This window comes from Prionailurus viverrinus, chromosome X (genome assembly GCF_022837055.1).
Source record: "Prionailurus viverrinus isolate Anna chromosome X, UM_Priviv_1.0, whole genome shotgun sequence".
Taxonomy (NCBI): Eukaryota; Metazoa; Chordata; class Mammalia; order Carnivora; family Felidae; genus Prionailurus; species Prionailurus viverrinus.
In genome coordinates, this window is record NC_062579.1 from 56,518,865 (window position 1) to 56,530,155 (window position 11,291).

Consider the following 11,291-nt stretch of genomic DNA (forward strand, 5'->3'; position numbering starts at 1 on the left):
TCACTTGGGTTCAGGTCTTCTGACAATTGGTAAAGGTTTGAATGGTAGCTCTGGGAAATGGAAGAGAACTATGACCAAGACTCTGAAGGCCCAAGAGAAATTGGATAGTGTAGATTTTTAGTGGCCCCAGTCTACACAATTATGTGATTTATCCAGTGGTGTTCAACAGCATGCATGTAGGAAAGAAAAAATACAAATGGTAAATTGGGAGTAACAGAGAAAACTTACGGAAGAACAATAGGTAAGGAGATTGATTGAGAATGCTACCAAAAGGGTGGTTAACAATGAAACTATGAAGTTTTAACAGATTGGGAGAAAAGGGAGGGACCAAGGGACTGGAAGATTCACTGAGATTTAAGAAGTGGTGTAGTAGCAATAAGGGTGTGAGAGAACTGAAAGTCTAGGAGTTTGTGGTGAGCGTGTGGTACAATGGAGTTTCAGATTTCAGTTGTGTGATAATAAATTGAGGTTCCAAGTATGGCCATGGAATGAGTAGGTAAGGTAGAATGTGAATGCATATTGTTCTAAATAAGGAGGTCAAATAAGTTAAAATCAGTTTCCTAGGTTAGTTGTTTATATGGAATACGAAGTTACAAAGGTGATAGCAGGATTTGGGGTAAAGAGGAAAACCACAAGCCGAATGCTAAATTATTCAGTGAATTAGGGAAAAATAACTAGGAGGTCAATAAATGGTGATATTAATAAGGAAGATTAAAGGGTGGCAGAAGTGAATGGCTGTTTGCATTATAGTAGAAAAGTAATGATTTAAAATGGCACTAGGAAGCCAGGAGACATTGAACAGACTCTCTAGGTTTCACAGTAGATGAGATGTAGAAAAATAAGCAGCTTACTTTTGATGGGGAGGACCAAGTTTTACATAAGACAATGAAGTGGTGGGAGAATTATTTGAAGCGATTTAGGATGTAGAAGAACTTATAATGAAAATGGTGTTGTAGAGGGCACAGTGAAGAGAGAGTTTGTAGAAAGGTTAAATGTGGAAGGAAGAATCAGGAAGAACAGGATATTCTCAGGACGACAGAACCTTGGAGAGCAGTTGACCACAGTGGCCAATGGTTCAATTACAGAATTCAATTTTGTATTTCTACCTGTTTTTATTTTTTCTTATAGTAATTTGTATATTTACATAATGTCCACTACTAACTTTTAGACACTTTTGAGGACAAAGATAAGATATAATTTATAATAAAATAGTTTCTGTAGAACCTAGTAAGGAACATTACACTTGTTGCTCAGTAAATATGTTGAATCAGACCAACTCATTTCAGAATTGTTTTACTGAGTCACCTTAGATGTATAGTTCTTTTATTATATTACTACTTATTTTTCCTTTGTTGTAACTTTTGAAACAGGAGCAGGGATTTTTTTCCAGAGCATTTTATGAAAGCAAAAAATAGGTACAACTTTGTATAAGAGATAAATTTAAGCTGCTTGTTTCTCATCAAACTACAGTGATACACAAGTATGGGGACACCTTGGTGACTCATTCGGCTAAGTGTCTGATGCTTGATTTGGGCTCAGGTCATGATCTCATGGTTTGTCAGTTCAAGCCCTACACAGTGCAGAGCCTGCTTTGGATTCTTTGTCTCCCTCCCTCTCTACCTTTTCCCTGCTCTCTCTCTCTTTCAAAATAAACAAATAAACATTTAAACAAACAATATAAAAAATGATACACAAGTCTGGCAGCAGAATTATGACTTACTGTGCATAAGCTGAATATGAGGCCAGTAATTTCAACTAGATTTCAAGTTCCTTGGAAACAGGGATTATATCTTCATGTTTTCTTTTCCCACTTTACTTCCTTTTATACTTCCCCAGTTTTCTTCTAGAGTGGTTACCATAGTAATTTGCATACACAGCAGGAACACAATGAATGTCTAGTGAGATTCTATGCCATTATTTTTTTAAAGTTTATTTATTTTGGGAGAGAAAGAGAGAGAATCCCAAGCAGGCTCTGTGCTGTCAGCAAAGAGCTCCATGTGGGGCTCCATCTCACAAACCGTGAGATCATGACCTGAGCTGAGATCAAGAGTTGGATGCTCAATGGACTGAGTCACCCAGGCACCCCTCTATACCATTATTTTAAAAGAAAATTGTATTACTGAGCCATGTCAGTAGAATGTGCTTTTTGCTATTCAAAGAACAGGTGCCAGATTGAGTCGAAGTGATTTTAGAGATCCTGTTCCAATGTACTTTTACATGTTTAAAAATGAAACCTATGAATGGGAGTGAAGTAGTGATGACTTGCTCAAGAGTGTATTGATAATGACAGGGCTGGGACTAGAACCCAGGCACTACAACCTTCAGTCCAAATCTGCTACTACCACACTGATACCCCAATACCCACTCTTCCCTTTGGTCTCCTTTCGTCAATGACAGTTTTTTTCAGATAGCCAATTGAGGTTGTTAGTGTATCTAAGATCTGTGAAATGCGAATGTTTGGTGTTTATCTCTTTGGTTCTCTCTTTCCCTTGGATAACTTAACTCTCATGTTTTAAAATGATCACTTTCATGTGGATGACTCAAATCTCTGTCTTAGCCACAAACTATTCACCTGAACTTTAGTCTTTAATTTTCAACTGCCTAGAATATTGCTCTTCTTGAATCTTATGTTTTCCCCCCTCAATTTAAACATGCTTAAATACAAATATATTATCTTCCTTCCCAAATCAACTCTTCCAAAGGACTTTTTTTTTCATTGACATTAAACATCTTCCAGTCACTCTGGCACAGAAGCTGGTAGTCAGAGTTGATCTTTACTGACCTCATTTCTCATGTGTAAATTCAAAGTTCTGTTGAGGCTTATCTTGCAGTTCTCCTGACCTTCTCTCACCAACTTAGATCAGGATCCTTATATCAGCATATCTTGTCTACTTGAAGATACTCAAACTATGTACCTTCTTTCACTAGACAAAGAGGTGAACTTGGAAAATGTATACTTATACTTCAAGATTTAAGTTGAAGTTTTTATTATTTGTAAATGTTCCCTTGTTTGTGATACTATTACCATATTTATTAGAGTGCTGTAATCACTCTTTTTGATTACATATCTGTCATATCCATTTAGACAGTGAGCCTATTAACGACAGTGAGTCTGCTTTATTCAGTTTTGCTCTCTTCCTCTCCTAATCGAGCAACTTTGGAAGAATAACTGTGCAGTATTAGGCACTTTTGAGTAATACAGTATTTAATTCCTCAGGATGGGTGTCTAGGGGTGGGTGGAGGAAGGAGCAAGTTTTTAGTGTGGAAACACAGATGCTATTGTGCAGGAATCTAGATAATGGCATAAAGTGGAAGTAAAATATGGACTTCGCTAGCAGGGTAGAGTCTATTAAAAAAGAAACCTGAAAAAAAAAAGTGTAAGGGACTGTGACCTGTGGATGAACGCTACAAATCACTGGAGAAGAGAGTAAAAGGGGTGGGGCAGAAGAATCCACATATTTAGGAAGGAACAGAAGGAAAAGAACATAAAACCAAGAAAGCAAAAGTAGTTTAGTGGGACTGAAGGAGAAATCAGAAGTGGTATAGGTGAGAGATTGATGAGAATCCCAAGACCCAAGGATGTGTCTGGCTATACAAGGTTTGGGGTTTGGGGGTTTATGAGTATTTTTTAATTCAGCCTCCAGGAGAGACTTAAAGATTAAATCAATATTTGGGGGTAGTTTATGATTACATTAAGCATAATGCCTCACTCAAGACTTCCTTTACCTTTCTAATAAATGCTAGCATGCACCGGATGGTGTGTGCATGTGTTGGACGACTGCCAACAGGGATAGGGTGAGGAGGGCAGGGCCAAGGCAGAAGAGGAAGTGGGGGAGGTTAGGACATAGGGTTCAGTCTTCTAAGGCAGATACTTCTGCTGAGCAGCGGCAAGATGCAGGAAGCTTAATTTTCATGAAAGTACAGCTCAGTGGGGCCCTACTTTTATTTGGCCAATGCCACAGTGACCTTTTTGCTTTCTTTATGATCCTATTATTGCCAAATGATAAAAGTTAGTTGTTCTGTTTACCCTATAAAGATAATCTCAAGGAGGTGAGGTACAATTTTTCCCCAGCTTTATTAAAGTATAATAGACAAATAAAATTGTAATGTATTTAAAGTGTACATATACATTATGAAGGGATTCTCCCCATCAACTTAATAAATGGGGACAAAGTTTAGTTAATTTTTTAATACAGCAGGTGTTTGTTGAATGATGCATAATAAATAGGAGAACCAGCAAATATAAATGTTTTGTTAACTGTAGAACACTACACAGATGTAAATTTTTATGACTCTTTTTCATACTCATACTAGGCTCAGCTCAGGTTCCTTTTCCTGACACCTACTTTGGCCACCCCATTCTACACTAATATCTCTCTTCTTTCAACTTGTATTATGTTTATTGTCTTTACCAATAATATGGCAGTCATTATTCTATTATCTTGTATCTTTTAATGAAAATAAATCTTGTCTCCATAGGTAGATTGTGAACTCCCATAGGGTGGGAGAAAAAAAGTCCAGCCTTTTTATTCTTAAGCTCTGTGAACCACAAACCTAGCCTGTCACAATGTTTTGCAAATAGAAAAATGTGTAATAGAGGCACCTGGGTGGCTCAGTCGGTTAAGCATCTGATTTCTGCTCAGGTCATGACGCGGTTCCTGAGTTCAAGACCTACATTGGACTTTCTGCTGTTAGTGCAGAGCCTGTTTTGGATCCTATCTCCCTCTTTCTCTACCCCTCCCCCACTTGTGTGTTTTCTCTCTCTAAAAAATAGAATTAAAAAAAGAAAAATGTGCAATAAGTGCTTATTGAGTGATTGGTCATTAATTGGAGCAAAGCTACACATCCTCCATAAGGTTTTAATCTATAAACAACATGGCTTGTATTAATGATTTCAGTGGCTTTCCTCCATGGCAATAAATAATTTTGTGGAGGGGAGCAGAAAGACCCTCCTCTCATCACTATAACTTTATTATCACAATAAGTAGCTTTTTACGTTGGCATTTCCATGGAAATGCTTAGCGGCATCCTCACTGGTATTAGAAACTACATGGGAGTCACTACATTGTTGACATTTCTAAGAAGTTTTTCCCTCCAATAGCTTATTTACCATTAAGGGGAGAACATTACATTAATAACACTGGGCCACTCTGTTGTCAGACAGCTGGATTCCAAACCCAGGACAGTGTTAAGCCCCAAACGAACTTGGAATGTGGTATTCAGAGCTAAAGACACAGTGTGTCCCTTTACATAGTACTGTGACACAAATGTTTTATCCTGTATAATCAGAATAAAGTGATCGGGAACATACCTGAAGGGATACACAAGTCACAAAATAGCAATAGAGATATTGAGGAGTGCATGGGTGTGGTGGGAGTGCATAGTGTGAAGACAGTTCTAACTTTAGTCTGGGTGATAGAAATATGTTACAGACAGCTTACATACTTTTGGACTTTTTATAAAGCACTAACTAGAGGACCTACTTTCTTCCAGGGATACCTGTTAAGTCTTTACCTAATTACCAGCAACTTGGAATCCCCCTACGTTCTGAAACCATTGATCACAGCTGACTCTGAGGCCTACCTCTAACTTCTTGGAATTTAGATGCCTGGATCTTGGAAGCAGGATAACTGTTTTCTAGGAGACTGTTTTTTATTGAAGGCCCAAATAAGGTCTTCAAATAATTTAAATTCAGATTAAACAAATAGGTAACCAATTTATGATGAAAAGAAACTTTTTATATTTTCTGAGGCCTGAATTTCCTATGAACTTTGGAATATTTACATAAGGTGTGTCAGAGAGGTTTGAGTGTTGTTATTGTTAGCTTAATTCCACTTATTTTAAATCCATGACAACACAAATACAGCCATGTGTAAAAACAGACTGTTAATCTCAAATAGATGAGAAATTTTAGGATTCTTACATGTTAGAGATCTTAAAATGTGATACCAAATTGGATTTTTCTTTCCTTTTTAAGGAGGGAATTAAAAAATAATAAAAGAAAGCCTGAATGTTCCAGGGGACTCTAGGTCTAGATATCAGCTCCTTTTCTTTTTCCATTAGCTACATTTAAGTAGGATCTCAAATGTCTGGGATGTATTGATTCTACAAACACTGTAAATATGATAATGACATTTTATTCATCAAAAGGAAAACCACCTCTGTGTTTAAATGCTCAGGGGTCTATGTTTACTTTTCTGTTTTGTGTCTTTCCCCCTATTTCTACCAGAGCCCATCTCTAACTAACTTGCCCCAAATATTTAAATATTTTTGTTTCTGTTTTCTCTCCTAAATCCAGAAGAAAAACTGGTGGGGCACAAAGAAAAGAGAAGTTATGATAGGATGTAGTAAAATGGGATGGAATGAGGAAGCAAGATAGAAGAGTTTTGCTGTGCACAACTTGTTTAAACAGTGGTCTTTTCTACCGGCCTATGAAGAATTATCAGTTGAAAGCAAAAGTAATTGTAACTAACACCAGTACTGTAGCATGAATTAATGGATCTGAGATGTCTGGATTTATCAAATCAAGTTAAATGGCTTACTTTGGTGCCTTTTCTGTAAGGATGAGAATGTGCCACCACCTGCTATGAGTACAGCAGACCTCTTAGCAGTTGTATTTCCTCAATGCAAATCAACAAATTGGCATGCACATTGAGGACTGCATAGGTATGGTAGAATTAAAAGTAACCAGAGAGTTGGCTCCTACTGGCGTCCTAAAAATAGGATGCTTACTTAGAATTGCTGATTGCAGTTGCTGATGCTTACTTAGAATGAGGCCCCTGTTTAGAGGTACAGTATTGGGAGCAGAAAGTATCTGGTCCTACTCAGTCCACATGCAGTCTTGTTATGTGTCTTATTCTCCTAGAATGGAATTTAAACAAAATCCTTTTGGATGATGGTTTGTATTTTCAAGTCCCTTTCACTTTATCATTTTAGCAGATCTGAAAAATATCTTTATAAGCTCATTATTACATTGGATACATGAGGTAACCAAGAAATACTGATGTTCAACAATTTCCTAGAGGACACACAACTGATTAAAAGGCAAATCTAGGATAAACTTCCAGTTACCCAGGCCAAGTTTCCTTCCCATTGAAATACATGCAGCAAGGTAGTTTAAAGATACCACTGTTAGGTTGCAGAGTTTATGACAGAGTCCAGTTTCAAAGATAACTTGAAACAAAATATCTCCATGCTTGTTTATAGTAGAATAACAATATTTTTTTGGGTGCTCATGGTATGTATAAGGCACTATGCTAGTTATACTTGGGGAGAGGAAGTTTAAAAGAATATATAACCTGACACCTTTTGTCAAGACTCTTGGTATATTTTGAGAAGAACTATATTTCTGTGGCTTTTATTTCTCAGGAGTCTCTTCTTTCTCTTGACCGAAAATGTATGCACTGTACAAGTTTCAGTCTTTGGTCATCTCTTAGATTTGCTTTCTCTAAGATGGGCCAATCTTATGGCCTTGGTTGTCACATGCCCCAGATTTAATTTTGGCTTCCACCACTTAACCATCACTCACAGTCAGGGTCATTATTTCCAACTATCCATAAGACATTGCTTCTTGGAATTTTTGCCATCTCCTCAAACTTGACAGGTCAAAAACAGAACTCATCACGTCTTACATTCCCAATTTCCATCCCCAAATTACCTATTGTGTATAGTGTAGCACCACTTCCCAGATCCCACAGGTTCAAAATTTTAGGGACAGCTCTGACTTTCTTATGCTGCCTATATCTAATCACTCACCAATTTCCATCTATTATTCCTCTTAAATGTCTCCTTGAGTGTTTCTCCATTCCATTTCCACTGGCATCCACCTATCCTATAGTCTAATTAATTTCTACTCTTTAAGTGGCTTCTCCATCTCCAGTTTTCTCAAATGTACTTAAGCCTATGAAACTCTGCTAGATTAATCAACTAAAAATGTTTTTCCATCATATACTCATTTATTCAAAGCTTGCTGATATGATTTCCCATTAAAAAGTGCCCAGAATTCAAAGTCTAATAATCTGGGCTTACATTTCTGTCCAAATTTATTTACTGTTACTCCTCAACTCAGTCCCTTTACTCTAGCCAAATCAGGTTCTTTGGTGTACACTACAGGTACCAAATTCACTTTTGATACAATGTATTTCTGTCATTTCTATGACTAGAATTGAATGCAAACAACATACATTGAACACTTACTATGTGCACAGAAGGTTTGTTTAGCATGGTCCCATATTGTAGACGTTTATTTAAGCCTATCTCATTTTATCTCCTCTATGAAGCCATCTCCATTCAGCCCAACCCACTGCTATCTTTCTTCTCCAAACCCCTTTGCCATTAAAAATATAACACTGGTTTACTGTCTCATATTTTTATGTTCTGTAAGTCTTATATCCCCACCAACATTGTAAGTTCCCCAAGAGCAGGAACTTCATCTTACCTTTGTGTCACACACTGTATTGAGGTTAACTGACATTTGTTTAACTGGATTACAATAGATTCTAGATATTTTAATAAGAACATAAGAAATAACAAAATGGATCAAAGTAGATCAATGCAGAGCTATGTTATTTAAGAGATTATGATAGTTACCTTTCATGGCATCAAATCCACAATATTAGATATGTCCCTTAGGATCAGTGCCATCCTTTAATGCCTTATTATCAGTCAGTGATTCGCAAAGGCAAATTTATAATTTCCTGCACCATGGTAGAATCTTGCTTTTTCTCAGATAAGTACTTCCTAAACACATCAAAAGTTTGATTAAGAGTAAGAAAGCAAAGTAGTAGAAAATGAAATTGATGATTTTGGGCTAGGAAGACACAAAAATGCTGGATTCAGACTGGACTCAATCTGGAAACTTTCTTTTACCTATACTGTTTGGGTTCACTGTCATTTATAGGAACTGATTGGCTAGTGCAGTCATTTGATTATTTTGGGGACCAGGGAAACAGTTTTTATTAAGGGTGTATTAAGGATGTAAATGTAGTACCTGAGGTCATTAATTTGATATATAAACAGAGACCACCTTTAGTTCTAATTGGGAAATTAATAGCAAAACAACAACAGAAAATATTTTTGAGTGATTGCAATAGATACCAAAACTTAAAATTATCTAGAAGCAAATTTCACTAATGTATTTGAAACATAGTACAGTCTGAAGTCCAGGTTTACTTACATTTTATTTTAGAATAATCAGCTGATAATTATATGTCATGGCCTCTCTCTAGTCTTCAAAACAATCAGAGTACTGAAAGGCAGAACCACTAAATTCAAGGATTTTTTTTCTTTTTATCTAAGGGTGGAACTCACCGACTCATTTGTTTACCCTTGAAAAAAGCTTCTTTGCTGCTAAGTAGAGTTATGTTCCTGGTCAAAAATTTTCATTGAAATGTATACAGTGTTGGCTCTGTGGAAACCTGGTGTATGTCAGATATGTCTAAATTACTAAATAGATCATGTAATTTCCTTATATCGATTTATAGTTGTGAGAGCTTTCTGTTTGCAGTTGCTAGTTAGAATCTGTTAGAAAATTTATTAATGCCTCTGAGTCTATTTCCTTATTTGCAAAACAGGGATAGTAACACTTACCCTGTCTAAAATGCATGAGGATGAGAGGTTCAAGTGGGATAATGAATGTGAAACTACTTTGTGAATAAGCTAGGTCATTCTTCACTATTTGTTTTACTTTTATCAGCAATGTGGAAACTTGTCTGCTTGGCCAAACTTGAGAGTTTGCATGTATACTCAGGATAACCCTTTATAGTTTTTTTTTTCCATAATGAAAGAAACTGCCACTACAGATTAGAGAAACTCCTCTGAGCCCTTGAAATAAGATTCTAAAATATACCTTATATTTCTTTTTCTTTTTAAAAATTATTATGAGGTACTTTATTTATTTGTTTATTTTATTTTATTTTTTATTTTTTTAAATTTACATCCAAATTAGCATATAGTGCAACAATGGTTTCAGGAGTAGATTCCTTAGTGCCCCTTACCCATTTATCCCATCCCCCTCCCACAACCCCTCCTGTAACCCTCAGTTTGTTCTCCATATTTATGAGTCTCTTCTGTTTTGTCCCCCTCCATGTTTTTATATTATTTTTGTTTCCCTTCCCTCGACAATCAAAAAGAATTAAATCTTGCCATTTGCAACTACGTGGATGGGACTGGAGGGTATTATGCTAAGTGAAATTAGTCAGTCAGAGAAAGACAAAAATCATATGACTTCACTCATATATTTCTAACTTAATTGCAAATGTGCTGGAGACTTGGGTAGTGTCCCCTGTATATTTTGCCATATTGAGCCCCAACAGAAGCACTGAACAACACTTGTTGACAGACTGATTAGATTATCAAATCTCTGGCCAATAAGTAAAGTATAAAGAATTCATAGTAGCAGTCTAATTTAAAACAGGCAAGGCAGATTAGCTACCCTCAAACTCCTGGGAATTTGCTAAAATCCCAAAAAGCCAAAAGCCAAAAAGCCAAAAGAAGAATTTTACTACAAACTATTTTAGTCATAGCATTGAAACATCAAATCTTCTTACCTGCTACCTTCAAGACTGACAGTTTAGGGTCCTTTTGCATTCATTCTCAGAGGCAAGCTCCAAGTCTTCCATAAGTCGTCCCTTGGAGAGGTAACCTTCTTAGTGAGCTCCACAATGAATTTCAATACCCTAGAGGGTTCTAAAAGCACACTCCATTCACAGGGTGCCTGTTCTTTAGGCAGACTTCTTTGAAAAGATGAGTTGCTGCGATTTTCAAGAAGAGAGAGGGCAGGGCACATATGCTAGCCAATGTATACAGATTCTTCTTCCTCTTTCAGATTAGTCCTCATACTGTAAAGCACGCCTAAATTTGGCTTCTCTGGTGCAAAGTGGGGGAGGGGAAAGCAGAGGGAAGGAGGAGGAATAGAAACTGGAGACGTGCAGGTTGTTGTGTATATAAGTGAGATTTTATGCCTAGCTCTAGCAACAGAATCCTCGGGAAATCTTGTAGCTGCACTGAGATGGGAAGCAGGAAGGCGTATACTCTGTGAAGTTTAGTTCTAATTTTTACGACTTAAGGGTGGTTAGAGTATTTGTAGGCGGAGAAAGATAGTCCTACCAGGATATGGTAATCTAACTGCCATTATGTGAAACTTGATTTTAGGCAAGATAAATTTCACCTCTCTTTCTCTCTTTTTTTCTCTGTCTCCCTCACCCTCCTTGTATCTCTCTCTGTCTCCCTCACCCTCCTTGTATCTCTCTCTTTCTCTGTCTCTTTCTCTGTGTCTGTCTCTCTTTCCTTAA

The 11,291-nt window shown here is 36.9% G+C and overlaps 1 protein-coding gene across 3 annotated transcripts in view; it reads right to left on the reverse strand.

The window, feature by feature from the left end:
- CYSLTR1 (cysteinyl leukotriene receptor 1) overlaps positions 1-10,977 on the reverse strand; it is a 47,972-nt gene extending 36,995 nt beyond the window's left edge. For 2 of the 3 annotated variants that reach the window (XM_047844819.1, XM_047844820.1), the window contains exons 1-2: positions 10,548-10,977; positions 8,590-8,739 (exon numbers count right to left, since the gene is read on the reverse strand). The gene's annotated coding sequence lies outside the window, so the exon portion shown is untranslated. The remainder of the gene's footprint in view (positions 1-8,589; positions 8,740-10,547) is intronic. The other variant, XM_047844821.1, reaches the window with a different exon arrangement.
- Positions 10,978-11,291: the final 314 nt, after the last annotated feature.